At 42.1% G+C, this 13588-nt stretch overlaps 1 protein-coding gene across 3 annotated transcripts in view; it reads right to left on the reverse strand.

The window, feature by feature from the left end:
- The window catches only part of SPATA13 (spermatogenesis associated 13), a 147468-nt gene that overhangs the window by 60553 nt on the left and 73327 nt on the right, over window positions 1-13588 (reverse strand). Inside the window, exon 1 of one of the 3 annotated variants that reach the window (XM_038127711.1) lies at window positions 11652-12101. The exons of the other annotated variants lie outside the window; for them this stretch is intronic. The gene's annotated coding sequence lies outside the window, so the exon portion shown is untranslated. Of the gene's footprint in view, window positions 1-11651; window positions 12102-13588 lie in introns of those variants that run through there. 3 annotated transcript variants of the gene reach the window in all.

Raw genomic sequence — 13588 nt, forward strand, 5'->3', positions numbered from 1 at the left:
AATCCATGTTGACTACTCCAAACCACATTCTTGTTCTTCATACACTTGGAAATGGCTTCTATGAAGATTTGATCCACCTCCTTCCTGGGGACCGAGCTGAGACTGATTAACCTATACTTTCCCAGCTCTTCATTCCTATTCACAAAGACCACCCTGTAATCCCCACAGACCAAACCCTGCCATGTAAACCCACTACACTCTTGAATTCTTCCATTTGATGTTTAAGTTATCAGGAGCTCCTTGTTCATCCATGCAGGCTTCCTGCCATCCTTGCTTGATTTCCTGCTTGTAGGACTGGAGCATTCAAGAGGTGATTCTTGCCAGGCAACTATGTATCCTCACTCCAAGATGTTATACCACAGAAATTTTCCAAGGATATTCCTGAAGAAGCCAAAGCCCGCTCTTTTGATCCCATGGCTTGATCCTGCTATTTGTCCTGTTCCTCCTCTAAGAATCTTGTACTCCATCACTATGGGTCACTGCAGCCAAAGCTGCTCCCAGCCTTCACATGCTCAGCTGTGTATTCTTGTGTGTAAGCTCAGGGAGGTCCAGCAGAGTGCTGTTTCCCATTGGCCCCTCAGTTGCCAGGGTTGGGAAGTTATCCTCAATGCACCCCAGAAACCTCCCGGATTGCTTGTGCCCTGCAGTGTTGTCTTTCTGATGAACATGGGAATGGTTTAAGTTGCCCCTGACAACCAGGATTTCCATCATGAGATGGTTTAACATCTGGTAATATTCATGCAGCTGCAGAATTTCTGTCTTTGATTGCTCCTGGTTGAAAATCTGTTACATTTTCAGAGGACCATTTCCTCTCTGGAAACTTCTCTTGCATTTTACAACCACTGCCAGCAGTCTCAACCAAAGCTAAGAAGTTTTAAGAAGGCTTGGACACTAAACACACAGTAGTATTTTCATACTGGTGACCTGAGTTTGGACATGTTAACAAAACAACATATCTTTCCCATGCTGTATATGCTCCACAAGTACAAGAGCTGTCTTCCAGGCCTTTCTTCCACTACCTTTTGCTATCTCAAAGCTCAGTTGAAAAATGTGGAAACATGGACTACACAGTTCACCTACCAACAGTTCATGCCAAATCTTCTACTATGGTCAGAACACAGCAAAACAGCAATAAAATAAATTGGGGGGAAAAAAAAGAAAAGAAAAGAAGGGAAAAGTAAGCATGTCTGCATGTTGCTGTATCAGTTACGTTAAGGCTTCTCAGTCTTTACAGCCCCACACAATACAATACAAAGCAGGCTCTGAAAGAAGGGCAATTTCCCCTGCAAATATTTAGGTTAGCAACTGCAAAGTAATCCAGGCACAGCACTATTCATAAGGCCAATTCATCACCAGGTCATACCAGGCAATTAGGCCTGGACACTAGATGCAGAGGGGAGCAGATTAACAACCACCAAGATGTTTTAAGTGATCCTGGTTTATTTTTAACAATATTTTAAAGCCTCTGAGAAGATTAATTCCTCAGCCCAAGCCTCAGCATTCCCTTGCTGCTGCCAAGGTAAAATGATGTACTAATTGAGTTCTCAGCACAGGAATTTTCTTTTTAGGACTTGGGAGTTACTGTTTTGATGCTAATGTCAGTGCCCAAAACCACCGCTTTCCTCCACCCTAGAAGTTTGATTTCTTTGCAACATGATGAAAAGGTTCCGACAATTTTCTCTCTTCCTTATTCTCTTTTTCATGCCCTCATGCAGAAAAGACACAGTAGATTACATCCATAAAAGCAAAACCTGCTAATGTGTGTTCTTCAATCATGAGACTCTGTTTCATAGGGGAGATTGTAGAACCTTCAACAAGTACCTTATATACAAATACAGTATTAACGGGATGAATGAGACAGCTTCTTACACTGAAGATAAAATGCAGCTGATAGAATAAAATACAATAAATATATATATTGTGAAACATAGCAGATAAGATGTTAATATTTAAAACTAAAATAAAAAGGCACACTGGAAATAAATAGTGAAACATCCAGGACAAAATCTTTAGCCATATTTCTGAATCTTGTTCTCAAGAGAAAATTGTTAGGAAGACCTGCTGCCCAAGTAAATTGGACAAAAGGCCATCTAACTATCCAAGTGGCTTAAGGAGGAACAAGAAACAAGATGAACACAGAAAAAATTCCCTTTGTTTTACTCTCCCATTTTCTGGGAGTCTACAATTTAGAGTCTTCCTAAATCACAGGCTGCATTCAGAATACACTTTTTTCTAATCCTCTTGGGACAGTTTTCCACAAATTTTCCTGCTTCCTCTGTTTGCATTAATTCTTTGGATTCTATATCCTCATATTTCACTGGATTTCCCATAATTATTTCCCACAGTTAACAGGTACCCCAAGTGAAATATATTCCTTTGGTTTGATTTTAATCTCCTGCCCAGATGATGCCATATCTATTTGAAAACCTAGTTGTGCCAGAGTGCTGAGAGCTGGGTGCCTCCAGCCTCCCGGTATGGCTGTTAAACAAACAAGAAGGATGGATTGCCAGGAGAAAATGAGAAAAGGGAGCACAGCTGGCAAGAAAACATATATGCAGACAGGCAAGTTAGGTTTCTGGACTATTGCCTAAATATTTAAATGATGGTCATACTTGCTTCTTGTACCATTAGGAGGGGATTCCTGGTTTTTAAAATCTCAGTGATTGCAATACATAAATGATAAATAAATAATTAATTCCTTAGAAGCATGATGTTCTCAATCTTTTATTTTCTAGCTTCTCTACATGCTTCTTGTATTTTATGTCATTCAGGTTTTAAAGTAACATATTTAACTCCATTTTCTTACAAGATGAAAAGTCAAAGCCCTGCTGATGAATGCCACCAGTTCCCCAAAATTCACTTGCTCTCTCTCAGCAGCCAGTGCACCAGGAAGTATAAATTCCATGTTAACCTTTTCTCCAGTGTGTTCCACAAGTGTGTGACAGTGAGGTATTTAGCAAACTTGGCTATTTTCTTCCTGGATAGCTAAGCTGTTCCATCAGCAACATAAAAATGCTTAAACAACACAGCAACAAACCATGCAGTATGCCAAGTTCATTGTTGGAAGGTTACTTTTAATTACAAGGTCCTGATTAACACACTGGAACAAGGCAATAGCTTACTTCAAACAGCTCCAAATCATTGTACTTAAAAATGCTGACCTTTGTCATAAGCAAGGACAAGTGATGAAAACAAAAGAAAACTGTTTTTGCTCTGAATGAATTCCAAGTTCCACGACAGAAATTTGCAGAAACCCAGTAATCTATAAAAGCCAGCTTTCAAACATTAATTTTTTGTAGTACCACAAACAGCCAAACTCTTCCCATTAGTAGCCCAAATCTCATACTGATGGTATCATTTGGAAACTTATTTTTAAACAAAGTTTCTGTACAGTATTTTTCTTTTTAAATTTTGCATTAATTATTTTTAGTTGGTGCAACCTAGCATAACTTCCTCCTCTTTCTCCTCTTTCTCCTCCTCCTTATTATTATCATTATCATTATTATTTAAATCCAGTTTATTTAGTCTGTTAACTGACTGAAGCATTTTACTCACACATTTTGCCCAGAGGCAGCATTATCTGTTTCTGAGAAAAAGCATTCTGGTTGTAATTCAGTCTCTGCAATCCATCTCTGCAATTGTATTAATACAGGGACAGATCCTGGCTTTATTTGAAGCTCTTAGCTGCAGTTCTTCCACATGGAAGTAAAACATGAAATTACCATAATTAGGACCTAGTTGAAAATACAAGAGAATAAGGAAGTACACTCCTCATTACAGCAATGTTAAGCATGGTGAAAATGAATCCAGAAGCTTTTGTAGAGAAGTTTCCTTCCTTAGAAAGAAGGAAACAACTGACAAAATGTGGGCTAAGCTGAGCAGCTTCTGTACTGCTGCCTCAAGAGGGTACCTGGGTGAGTTGCTGAACATCTGAACTTTGAACATTACAACAGACTCTTACTTTCTATTGCCACACGTGCATGAAAGCCTCCTTTATTTTCTCATCCCAGGAAACGGAAGCCATATGAAAGAGAACACCTTCAGAATACGTAAGCAGTGCTGGCAAGTTTGATCTAGAGCCATAGTATACAAATAAAATAGAAACCACTGGGATGATTAATTTGTGAAAATCTCTACTCCTTAATTTAATCAGAAAACAAATGATAAATGTAACCAAGATAAATGATCAATTACTTATTAAAGCTAACAGGGTGCAGGTGATAGGGCCTAGTAGATAAGTCAAAGTCACTTTTAGCTGGAGTTCGATAGGTGAGGGTGAATGAGACATGAGTTGGCTTTAAATAAGACAGGTGGTTCTTCCACACCAATTAACTCTTAGTTGATGCTACCTGTGCAGTGGGAAGTTGGCCTCCCAATAGCAGTGCTGGTAGCCAGGAGTGTATGTAAGGTAAGCCCTGTGTTGGAAAGCCAGGTTACAGCGTAGTTGAACTGCTCTTGAATTTGTTTAATGAAATAAGCCAAATCCAGTGTGTTTTCAGAGACCACAAAGCATGTCCATAACACAAAATAAAAATATGTGAAAAAAGTACAGAAATGCCTAACATGGCATTCTGACTGGGTAACAAAAATGCCAGGTGAGATCAATGAGCCTTGCCTTGAAGCCAAGCAATGGTCCCACAGACTGCACTGTAACTGCAGGTCAGGCACTTTCCAGCTGAGTCAGGTAGAGAGGACAGATGTGACACAGAGACAAACATCTCAGACATAAGTGATACTGTCCAAGTGTTAATCTCTCTCACCTCCCCTTGCACGAGCCAACACACAGCTTGGAGGAAGTTGTGTGTATTAGCAGGAATTGAATTTGCTCCTGGTTGGACCCAGGATAAATGAGCTGCTGACACAGTAGATACCAGCCTTTCTCTGCAGTTCTTGTGTGCTGAGTACCCCTCAGCTCTCCTGTTGAACCTCAGGCTCTATGGAACTCTTAGATCAAAGAACTAATCAAACCAAGCTCTTCATTACTGTTGTATCCATTTATGGTCAACCTACTTAAGACTCAAAATACTCTCATAAAACATGCACAAAATTTAGTCAAATTCAAAATCAAAGGTTGCTATGGAACATGTGGTAAGGGCAGCACTGAGAAAATTGGCTGTTTCAAGGATTAAGTGTCCTGAACAGAGATCTTAGAACAAAGATGGATTTTGAAAAAAAATTTTGGTGCTTTTCATTAGCAAGAGGCATAACATTCTTCTTCTCTTCCATTTCGCCTCCAGGAAGACAAAGAAGGGAAAGAGACAGAGGAATATTAAATGATGTAATACCTCAGACATATAATTCATCGTAATGATATAGGTGCTTTCTTTGTTAACTGGGCACTCTGTGCCAAGAGTGTAAGTACACAGAGATTTAGGAGGCTCTGTCTGTTCAACAGATGGCTGCTGCAATTTGCACTGCACTTGGAGCTCGATTAAAACTGTGTGACAAGTAACTCTTCTTATCACAATAATGTGTTTTATAATCTGTTGTCATGGCTTCAAGTAATGACACTTTGAGTAGCAAAAGTAAGCCATGTTTTGTGTTCCTATTGAATCACCATTGTATTTGACTAATATGAATTGGGGAGTTCAGACCCATGAACAATTTTCCTTCTGTTTAAAATAATCCAGCTAATACAAGTGAAACAACTCCTCCAGAACTGCATACCTACATGCAATGTTAATACTTTGAGAACAACAGCAAAATCAAATTCTCGAAAGACCAAATAATTCTGTTCTCTCCCAGAACAGAACATAACCAAAAAAAGACATTTCATGTGCATTAGCAAGGATGGTTAAATACAGACTGATAACCATATCACTGCAGAACAGAAAATGTTATGCTTGTATTTGTAAAGGAGGAGGTTTGCCTGGGAAATTAACTGACTCTTTAGTCTGAATCTGAACTTCACAAGATTTTGCAGTCAAATCTGAAGGCAGGATTGGCTGAGATGTGGGGAGCTCTGTTCCAAGTGAAGAGGAATCATGTATCGTAAAGAAATTGGTAACAGTAGAGAGGAGTGGTAGCTGTGCACAGTGAAAAGAAGAAGGTTAGGCAATTTCACGATCAATCAGGGAATCAGGAGGAGGAAAAAGTGATGTGATGGTCCTTAAGAATGTGGCAGTCAGGGCAAACACCAAGGCCCAAAGAGATCACTCAATGAGCCTGTAATTAGCAGGCCTTTGCCTCTACAGGGATGCAGGGTTGTCGTTCCCTGATCAAGAATGACCCCTTCTCCCTGTCTTGAAGTTTAACAGGTCTGTTCTGTATGGACCTACAGACCAGGAATCAGTGACAGAAAACACAGCTATTGCAGAGTGACATGTTTTTATAGAGAAATAAACCTTGTACAGATAATGCATTCTGCATAATTTTTGGTTTTAGGGGGAGAGCAAAAAGTATTTGGGTTTTTTTTCCTCATGGCTTCTTTTACAGAAGGTCAGTATGGCTCAGTTGATGGCTCAAAGAATCAATTTGGCTTGCTTTTTTCCCCAAAATTCATGGGCAAAGCATACAAATACAGCTGCAAAGCTCTTCCACAGAGCCCTTCAAATGGGCAGTCTTAAAACCCTGAGATCCAAGGTCACACCTCTCCTCATGCACATAGGGTTTAACACGTAGGATCTATTAAAACTCTTCCAAGAAGGTCAAAGGGAAGACCTACAACCAATATAACATAATACCTTTCATGGTCTCATTACCTACCTATCACAAACTGGTGTTTTGTCATGAAGATCATATGTGTGTGTTTGTCCTTGTGTGTATACAGGAATCCATCAGAGCATTCTTAGATTAGTACAGTGTAAGACCATGACATGAGCCAGGTTCACTCCCTGACTACATGCTTGTCTCAGCATTTCACAATTCTACAATATGCTAAGGAAGATATATTTCATACAGGAAAAAAAAATTCTTTTCTTTTAACAAGTGGTGCCAGCCACTAAATCTCTTCATAGAGTGGTAAACTTGTCACAACTAGAAATAAAATCTCTTCATCACCAGATTCAAACTTGTGCAATTTTTCTTTTTGCTTCACTTTACTAATTGGTCAGTTGTGCCAGATAATTAGCTTAAGTCTAAAACAGACCAGAAAGCCTTAAAATAACATTTCAATGGTTAGGCTGTGCAATTTGAGTTGCTAGTTTTACATGGTGGGGATTTACATTGTCTTGGCTAGTCTTTGAATATATTGGCTCATAAAACGAAAGGTCTCTCCATGAGCAAATGATCTGTCTGCTGCCCTAGCAGTACAAAATAGCCACTGATTTCCTTGAAGATGGGTTTGCTTTTGACAGGTGCTGAAAAGGGTCTTGAGCCTGCCCCCTACTAAATCAATTCATTACACAACTGCCATTCAAAAGCTGTCCACGCTTCATGAAGCATATGAGGATTGCTGCTGCTGCTGCTGCTCTGTACTGCCACAGGAGCTCAGCCACAGCTGTAGCTCTCATCTGGTTGGGAAGCTTGTTAAAATGCTCTAATTAAAACCCTCCATGGCCTTATTCAAGTCCTTCTTGCAGCCCTTGACCTTTTCCCCTCAGCTAGGACACATACAGGTATGGCAGTCTGCTATATCACAGCAGGCAGGAAAAGCATTATGGTGTCCAGCTCTTAGATTTTCCCATAAATACTTATGTCTTTCACACTTGGAATAGACAAGAATACTGCATCTTCATTTGCTCATAATAATAATTTTTCAAGCATCAAAAGCAAGAAATATTTCTGATACAGTCACATTAAAAGGTTAAAATTATCATGAATAATTTCTTTTTATCCCCTTCCCTTTAAGTATTGCATACAAAAAGCATTCATGCAACTCATTAAGGGGCACCAGCTTTTTTCTGAGTAACAGCCTTAGATTATCAGACCTACTTCATAAATTCTTGGAAATGAGTTCTGCTTATGCACTTCTAGGACTCTGAAAACAGAATATGCAGAGAGAGTGGCATCAAGGACTGGCAAACCACTCTGTTCCTTGCGTATTGGAATCTAAAGGACAGTTATATTTAGAAGACAAAAACTGCAGGAGAAACAGGGACTGAAACAGATACAGTAAATAGACAATGTTCTTTTCAAACCTCATGGGACAACATGTTGGTGTTCTGTGAGAGGAAAAACAAAAACTTTTAATTAAATATGTGATTCTCTGTGAAGATTTGTGGCCCCTCTGAGAACAGATGACATGTAATGCCACTATCAGGAATGACATTGCAAATCGGAAGAAAGGCAACAAGTAACAATTAGCCACTCACAACCTTGGCATATTTGATATTCATTCGAGATTTGCTTGCTGATTGTACTAATCAACAAAAAGGAAAAAGCCTTTGGAAAGGATTTATAATGTCTGCAAGGAAATCCTCATTTCACTGAGAAGTGTATTTTTGGTGCTCCATGTTTTCAGGAATTATGCCCATCAATTTGTTTCACCTAAGGGCATGAAAGAAGAGGGCAAGGAAAAAACAGCTTGGTTTTACATTCCCTTATGAGCCTTACCTGCTCAAACAATACCTTTTTCCCTCCAGAAATCTAGTCTTATTAGAAAAGAAGGAATTAGACCACTTGCCAAGGATTTCTTCTAACTCATGACTGAGCCTACCAGAGGCTACAGTGAGCCACTGAGACCCTCAGGCATGCTGCTGCCATGCATGTGCGCATCCTGCACACGGGATGTGGGGCATAGTCCATCATGTCCATGAGACAAAATCCCAGTCCATAGGCAGAAGCACATGGGTCTCCTAGAGCTTCAAGGGATTCCTGCATCTCCAACAAGGAATTTAGTTCAGAGTGTGACAAGTGTCTACACCACATAGTGCAGTCACGATTTTATGTCTACCACATCATTCGCCTGGAGAAACTGGCTGTTCATGGCATGGACAGGTACACTGTTTACTGGGTAAAGGCTCTGGGGCCAGAGTGTGCTGGTGAATGCACATCCATCTGGCAGATGGTCAACAGTGGTGTTTCCAAGGGCTCACTGTTGGGGCCAGCCCTGTTTAATATCCTTATTGGCTATCTGGATGAAGGGATACTTAGGGTCTTCCTTAGAAGAACTAATTTCAGGCAGAATCAAAGCACTCGATCCTGGAGCTCTTATCTATGATACTAGCTACAGTGAGGCAGAGTGGAAGCTCGCCAAGGTGAATGGGAATTCAGAGAGCTTTGGATGAGATCCCATAAGAGCAAAAGACTGCAGAAGTGAGACTCAAAGCAGACCACTGGCCATTACAGTGAAGTCAGCCAGGCTCACTCTACTACTAATACTGTTGTAGTGATATAACACACTGGTGTACATCTTTGCTGCACTGCAGGCTTCCATGTGATGATTTAGGGGCAGGAAACAGTTGGGGGAGGAAATGGCAGGAGGGACTGACTTCCCTGGCACACAGTATGGAGCAAGCATCGCATCTGGTGGGAATATAGTGTCTCACTCACTCTTTCCAATCCCCTTGCAAATCCCTACAAGGTGAATTGAAGAGCTTTAAGTTACTGCCATTATTCTACGGTTAAGTTTTCACATGTATTCAAACCCCTACACAACCCAAATTATTCTAACTTTAGGACTTACCTTTATAACCATTTAGAAAACTTAATTTGTCTCTCAATCACACCTCAAGGCCCAAGCTCAGGGGCATACAGCTGTCAAAAGTCTTCAAGAGGAAATGTGAAGGGGAAGCAAAGAAAAGCAGCCCTTCTGTTAAGCTCTGTACAGGCAGGGGAAGCACTGGCTACTTCTACAGCCACTTGCATGGAGTAAATATATTCAGAGTTCTGCATGAATTCCGCACACTGTGCCTGGCAGCAATCTAGAATCCCAAGCAGCTCTTCCTCCTTTGCAGGACATCATTGTGGAACCTGCGGCATTCCTTAGGAAACTAGTTGTGATAGGGTGCTCTCAGGTAAGGATTGGGGAAAACAACAGTCCCCAAAGTGGTGACAGAGCTGACCAATGAGCGTGAAAGCAGCAGCAGGATCCAGGTAGAAGAGCAGGAGTGGACTGGGCTGGAGGAGATGTGAAAGTAATGAGGAAGGACCATCACATCCTGAGTGGCTGAGGAGAGCAAGGGGTGGGGAGGAGAGATCTGCGAAGATGACAGAGGGGCCTCCAAGTAGTGACCTGGAGAGGCAAGAGAGAGCCATCAAGGAGAAGCTGGGCCTTCCCAAATGATTCTTCTCTCTTGGCAATGAAGGGAAACTTGGGGAAATATGCAGATTAAACAAAGGAGTCAAGAGCCACAGTAACAAAGAGCTACAGTAATGTGAAAAGGCAGGTAGAAAAAAGAAAATTTCACTGGAACAGGTTATCACTTTTTTTTTAAGAGTGAAAAAAACCAAAGCAGCCCCAGACACTTTCAGCTCACAGCCAGCACATACACAGCTCACCTGAGGTCTGTAGCCTTGGCAGCATTGTGAGTGTTTTATTTTCACTGACATAAACCATTCATGAACCATTTCTCCAATGCATTAAGCATAAACAAGCTTTCATTTCACACAGGTATTTCTTCCTGCCACTGTGATTTCATCTCCTACACCAAATATTTTTATGCATGGAACCACTGAAAGAAAACAAGTCTGAGACTTCCCACTAATTACTGCATTTCCCAGGAGTTCTCCTGCAGTGTCTGGAGCCAGGGTCTCCTGCCACAATTCTATTTTGTGCAGTCTTTCCATTTTACGACTTCTGAAGCAACTGGTGGTGTTTATTGATCTTTCCACACAGCTGTTCTTTTCCTACAGAAGCACTGAGATGGTTATTCTTTGGTCTGATACATGAGGCCCCATTTTCTGTTTCAGAGAGTTGAGGAGGCAGAAGCTTTTTAAGACTCTGAGTTTGTGGGTGTAAAGAAAGCAGAAAATGCTACACACTGGCTTCACTTTCACGGTAAAAAATGTGCTTGTGCGATGAATTTCAAAATCCCGTGAGCGAATTATCAAAATCCAAATGAGACTAGCTGTGATACATAAGGATAAGGTGGAGGAATTGCCAGAGATCTGTGCTGGAAAAAGACGTATGAGCCATACAGGAGAAGGACATGGAGCATCTGCACAAAACAACTCCAGCTACACATGTGCGGATTCCAGCATATCTCCTGATGTCCCAGGCAACACTTGAATCCCCTCAGCAACTTATAGTATTCCTCAGGCGTTCTAACTTAATTTCTGATATTGAGAGATCAGACATGAACAGGAATGACCACATGCACATACAAGACCTGACGCATGCAATAACAAAAAGCACAAGCGCTCATGACCCCCAAATAACCCCAAACTGGGAATAGCATCACTCGTGCGTGGATTACGTTTCAGACTTCTGCGCGGGCCGCAGTCCCACGGGACCCCGGAGCCGCACAGCCCCGCGGCTGCGGCGGGGGCTCTGCCGCGAGGGGGGCGCCTGGCAGCCCGCAGAGCCCCCGCTCCCCCCTGGGTATCCCCAGAGCCGTCCCCAGAGCCATGCCCGGGACACGGCAGCTCCGTGGGGCGCGCCTGGCAGCCCGCAGAGCCCCCGCTCCCCCCTGGGTGTCCCCAGAGCCCCCCCAGGAGCCGGCAGCGGCGGTCACGCTCGGAGGACCGGGATGCTGGTGGGCGCTCGTAACTTGACAAGAGAGCCGGGAAAGTGCAGCAAGGGAAACTCGTGAGAGAAATACCTGCCTTACCGCTCTGCCGACGCAGACGCTTGCATGCACAAAGCTTTCCCAAAAATCACGTCAGGATCTCCTCTCAGCAGGAAGAAAAGCAGGGGCGCTCTCGTCCTCCCCCAACCCCCCCTGCTTTCGAGCAGCCGGGTTTCCCTCCGTGAGGATTCCCAGCCCTCCAAGCGCCCGGGGGTCCCCGAAGGCGCCGCCGCCCCCGGAGCCGTTCCCCTGCCTGCTCCGCTCGGGGGGAGGAACTGCTGGGAGGGTGTCAGCACAACGCGCTCCATAAATTCTCCCCCAGTCTTCTGCAGACGTTAAGTCCTTGAGAAAAATGCCGAAATCCCGTCGTTTGTTGGCATAGGAACCACATTTAAGTTTTTGCCCCCTTCAGAAGCCCTCTGCATAAAACAATTAATTATGTAAAAGATTTATCCGGCGTGCAGCGTGCTGGTTTGTGTGGTTTTATTTGTCCAAGGAAGACGAGACTGGACGTTTATACACTAGACTTCCCACCCAGACCAAGGGGTTGCTTCATTACAGCAGATAACATTAGGGATTTCCACGAGTCTTTGAAGGAAATGTAACACCAAGTAAAAGGGGGAAAATCATTACTCAGATAAACAGCCCATTTCTAACACCTAAGTGAAGTAAAATTTTAGAATTTTTCAGGAGGTCACAAAATGTTTTGTATTTTACCTCTAAGTTATTCACATATATTTATCCGATTTCTTCAAAGATGATTAGAACATTTTAAGAGTTCCCAACTGAATTTGTAAATCTACAGCAGATACTGTGAGAAAGAGCAGAGGGTCAGGATCAAGTAAAGCCTGTGGAAGACTTTGCTTTCCCAATTCTATGGCGATGAGCCCTATGGAGATGAGCTCTTTAGTCTCCGGGCAGTGGAGAGAAGAAAGATAAAAGAGAATTGTGCTGCAGGGATCACGTGGGGTTTAATGGGTTTTAATGCATCCCCTCATCCAAACTGCTGCCACCCTACACAGACCTACGTGCAGATTTCTAGCCCTTTTACTGGTAATTTAGGCTATGGGAGCAGCCTGGCAGGCTTGTGCAAACCATGCTACCCTGCAGGGCTTTTTTGACCCCAGTTGCAAAAGAATGGGGGTGGGGGGTAAAATAACAAAACCCGAACCTTGGTATTTCGAGTTGAAAAGAGTCTTACAAGCAACGTTTCAGTGTTTTAACTCAACGTTGCCTTAAAAACTACTTGATTTACAAATGTCTTTCAGGGTCTAATTGTGTATTATTTACTACAAACAATTTTCTCTCTGATCAGGATTAAATGTGTGTTTAAGCTCGGAAGCAGCAGAGCACATAGAGAGAGAGATCTAACATTTTCCTCCAGCCTTGAAATTCATTACAATTGACCATAACCTTCCCCTCAACACCCAGGCAGCTTCATTTTCTTCACATCATGTTCATTCTCTTTTCCCCCCCTTCCCCTCCAAAACCAAACCAAAACAAACAAAACATAAACGAAACGAAAAAAAAAAAAATCAGGTAAGTTCTTAATCCACATCTTTTTACGGGGCTATAGCTGAAAATCATTTCCAGAGCTGTCATTTAAATGAGAAAAGAGAAGAGAGAAAGAAGGAGAAGCTTAAATGTGCATTCACAGCTTTGGAAGTCACATGCTTTGATGACGTTTCATTACATTTTTTAAGGATAGATTCTCAAATATAGTCCCAGTATCAGTACGTATCTCTCAAATTATCACCGCTCATATCCTGATTCCATACCAACTATATAGGTGCTATTTTAAATGTTTTATATGTTTTCAGAAACTAGTAGGTATTATGAAGTTTGTAAAGCTTTGTTGTAAAGCTCTGGCTCTGATGTGTATTCCACTGTGCATATGAAGACAAAATATTTTCAGCAGACAAGGCTTGAATGTATTTCAAAGCAGGTCTAAAAGGTTGGACCACTAGCCCTGCACTCTG

This window comes from Motacilla alba, chromosome 1 (assembly GCF_015832195.1).
Source record: "Motacilla alba alba isolate MOTALB_02 chromosome 1, Motacilla_alba_V1.0_pri, whole genome shotgun sequence".
NCBI lineage: Eukaryota > Metazoa > Chordata > Aves > Passeriformes > Motacillidae > Motacilla > Motacilla alba.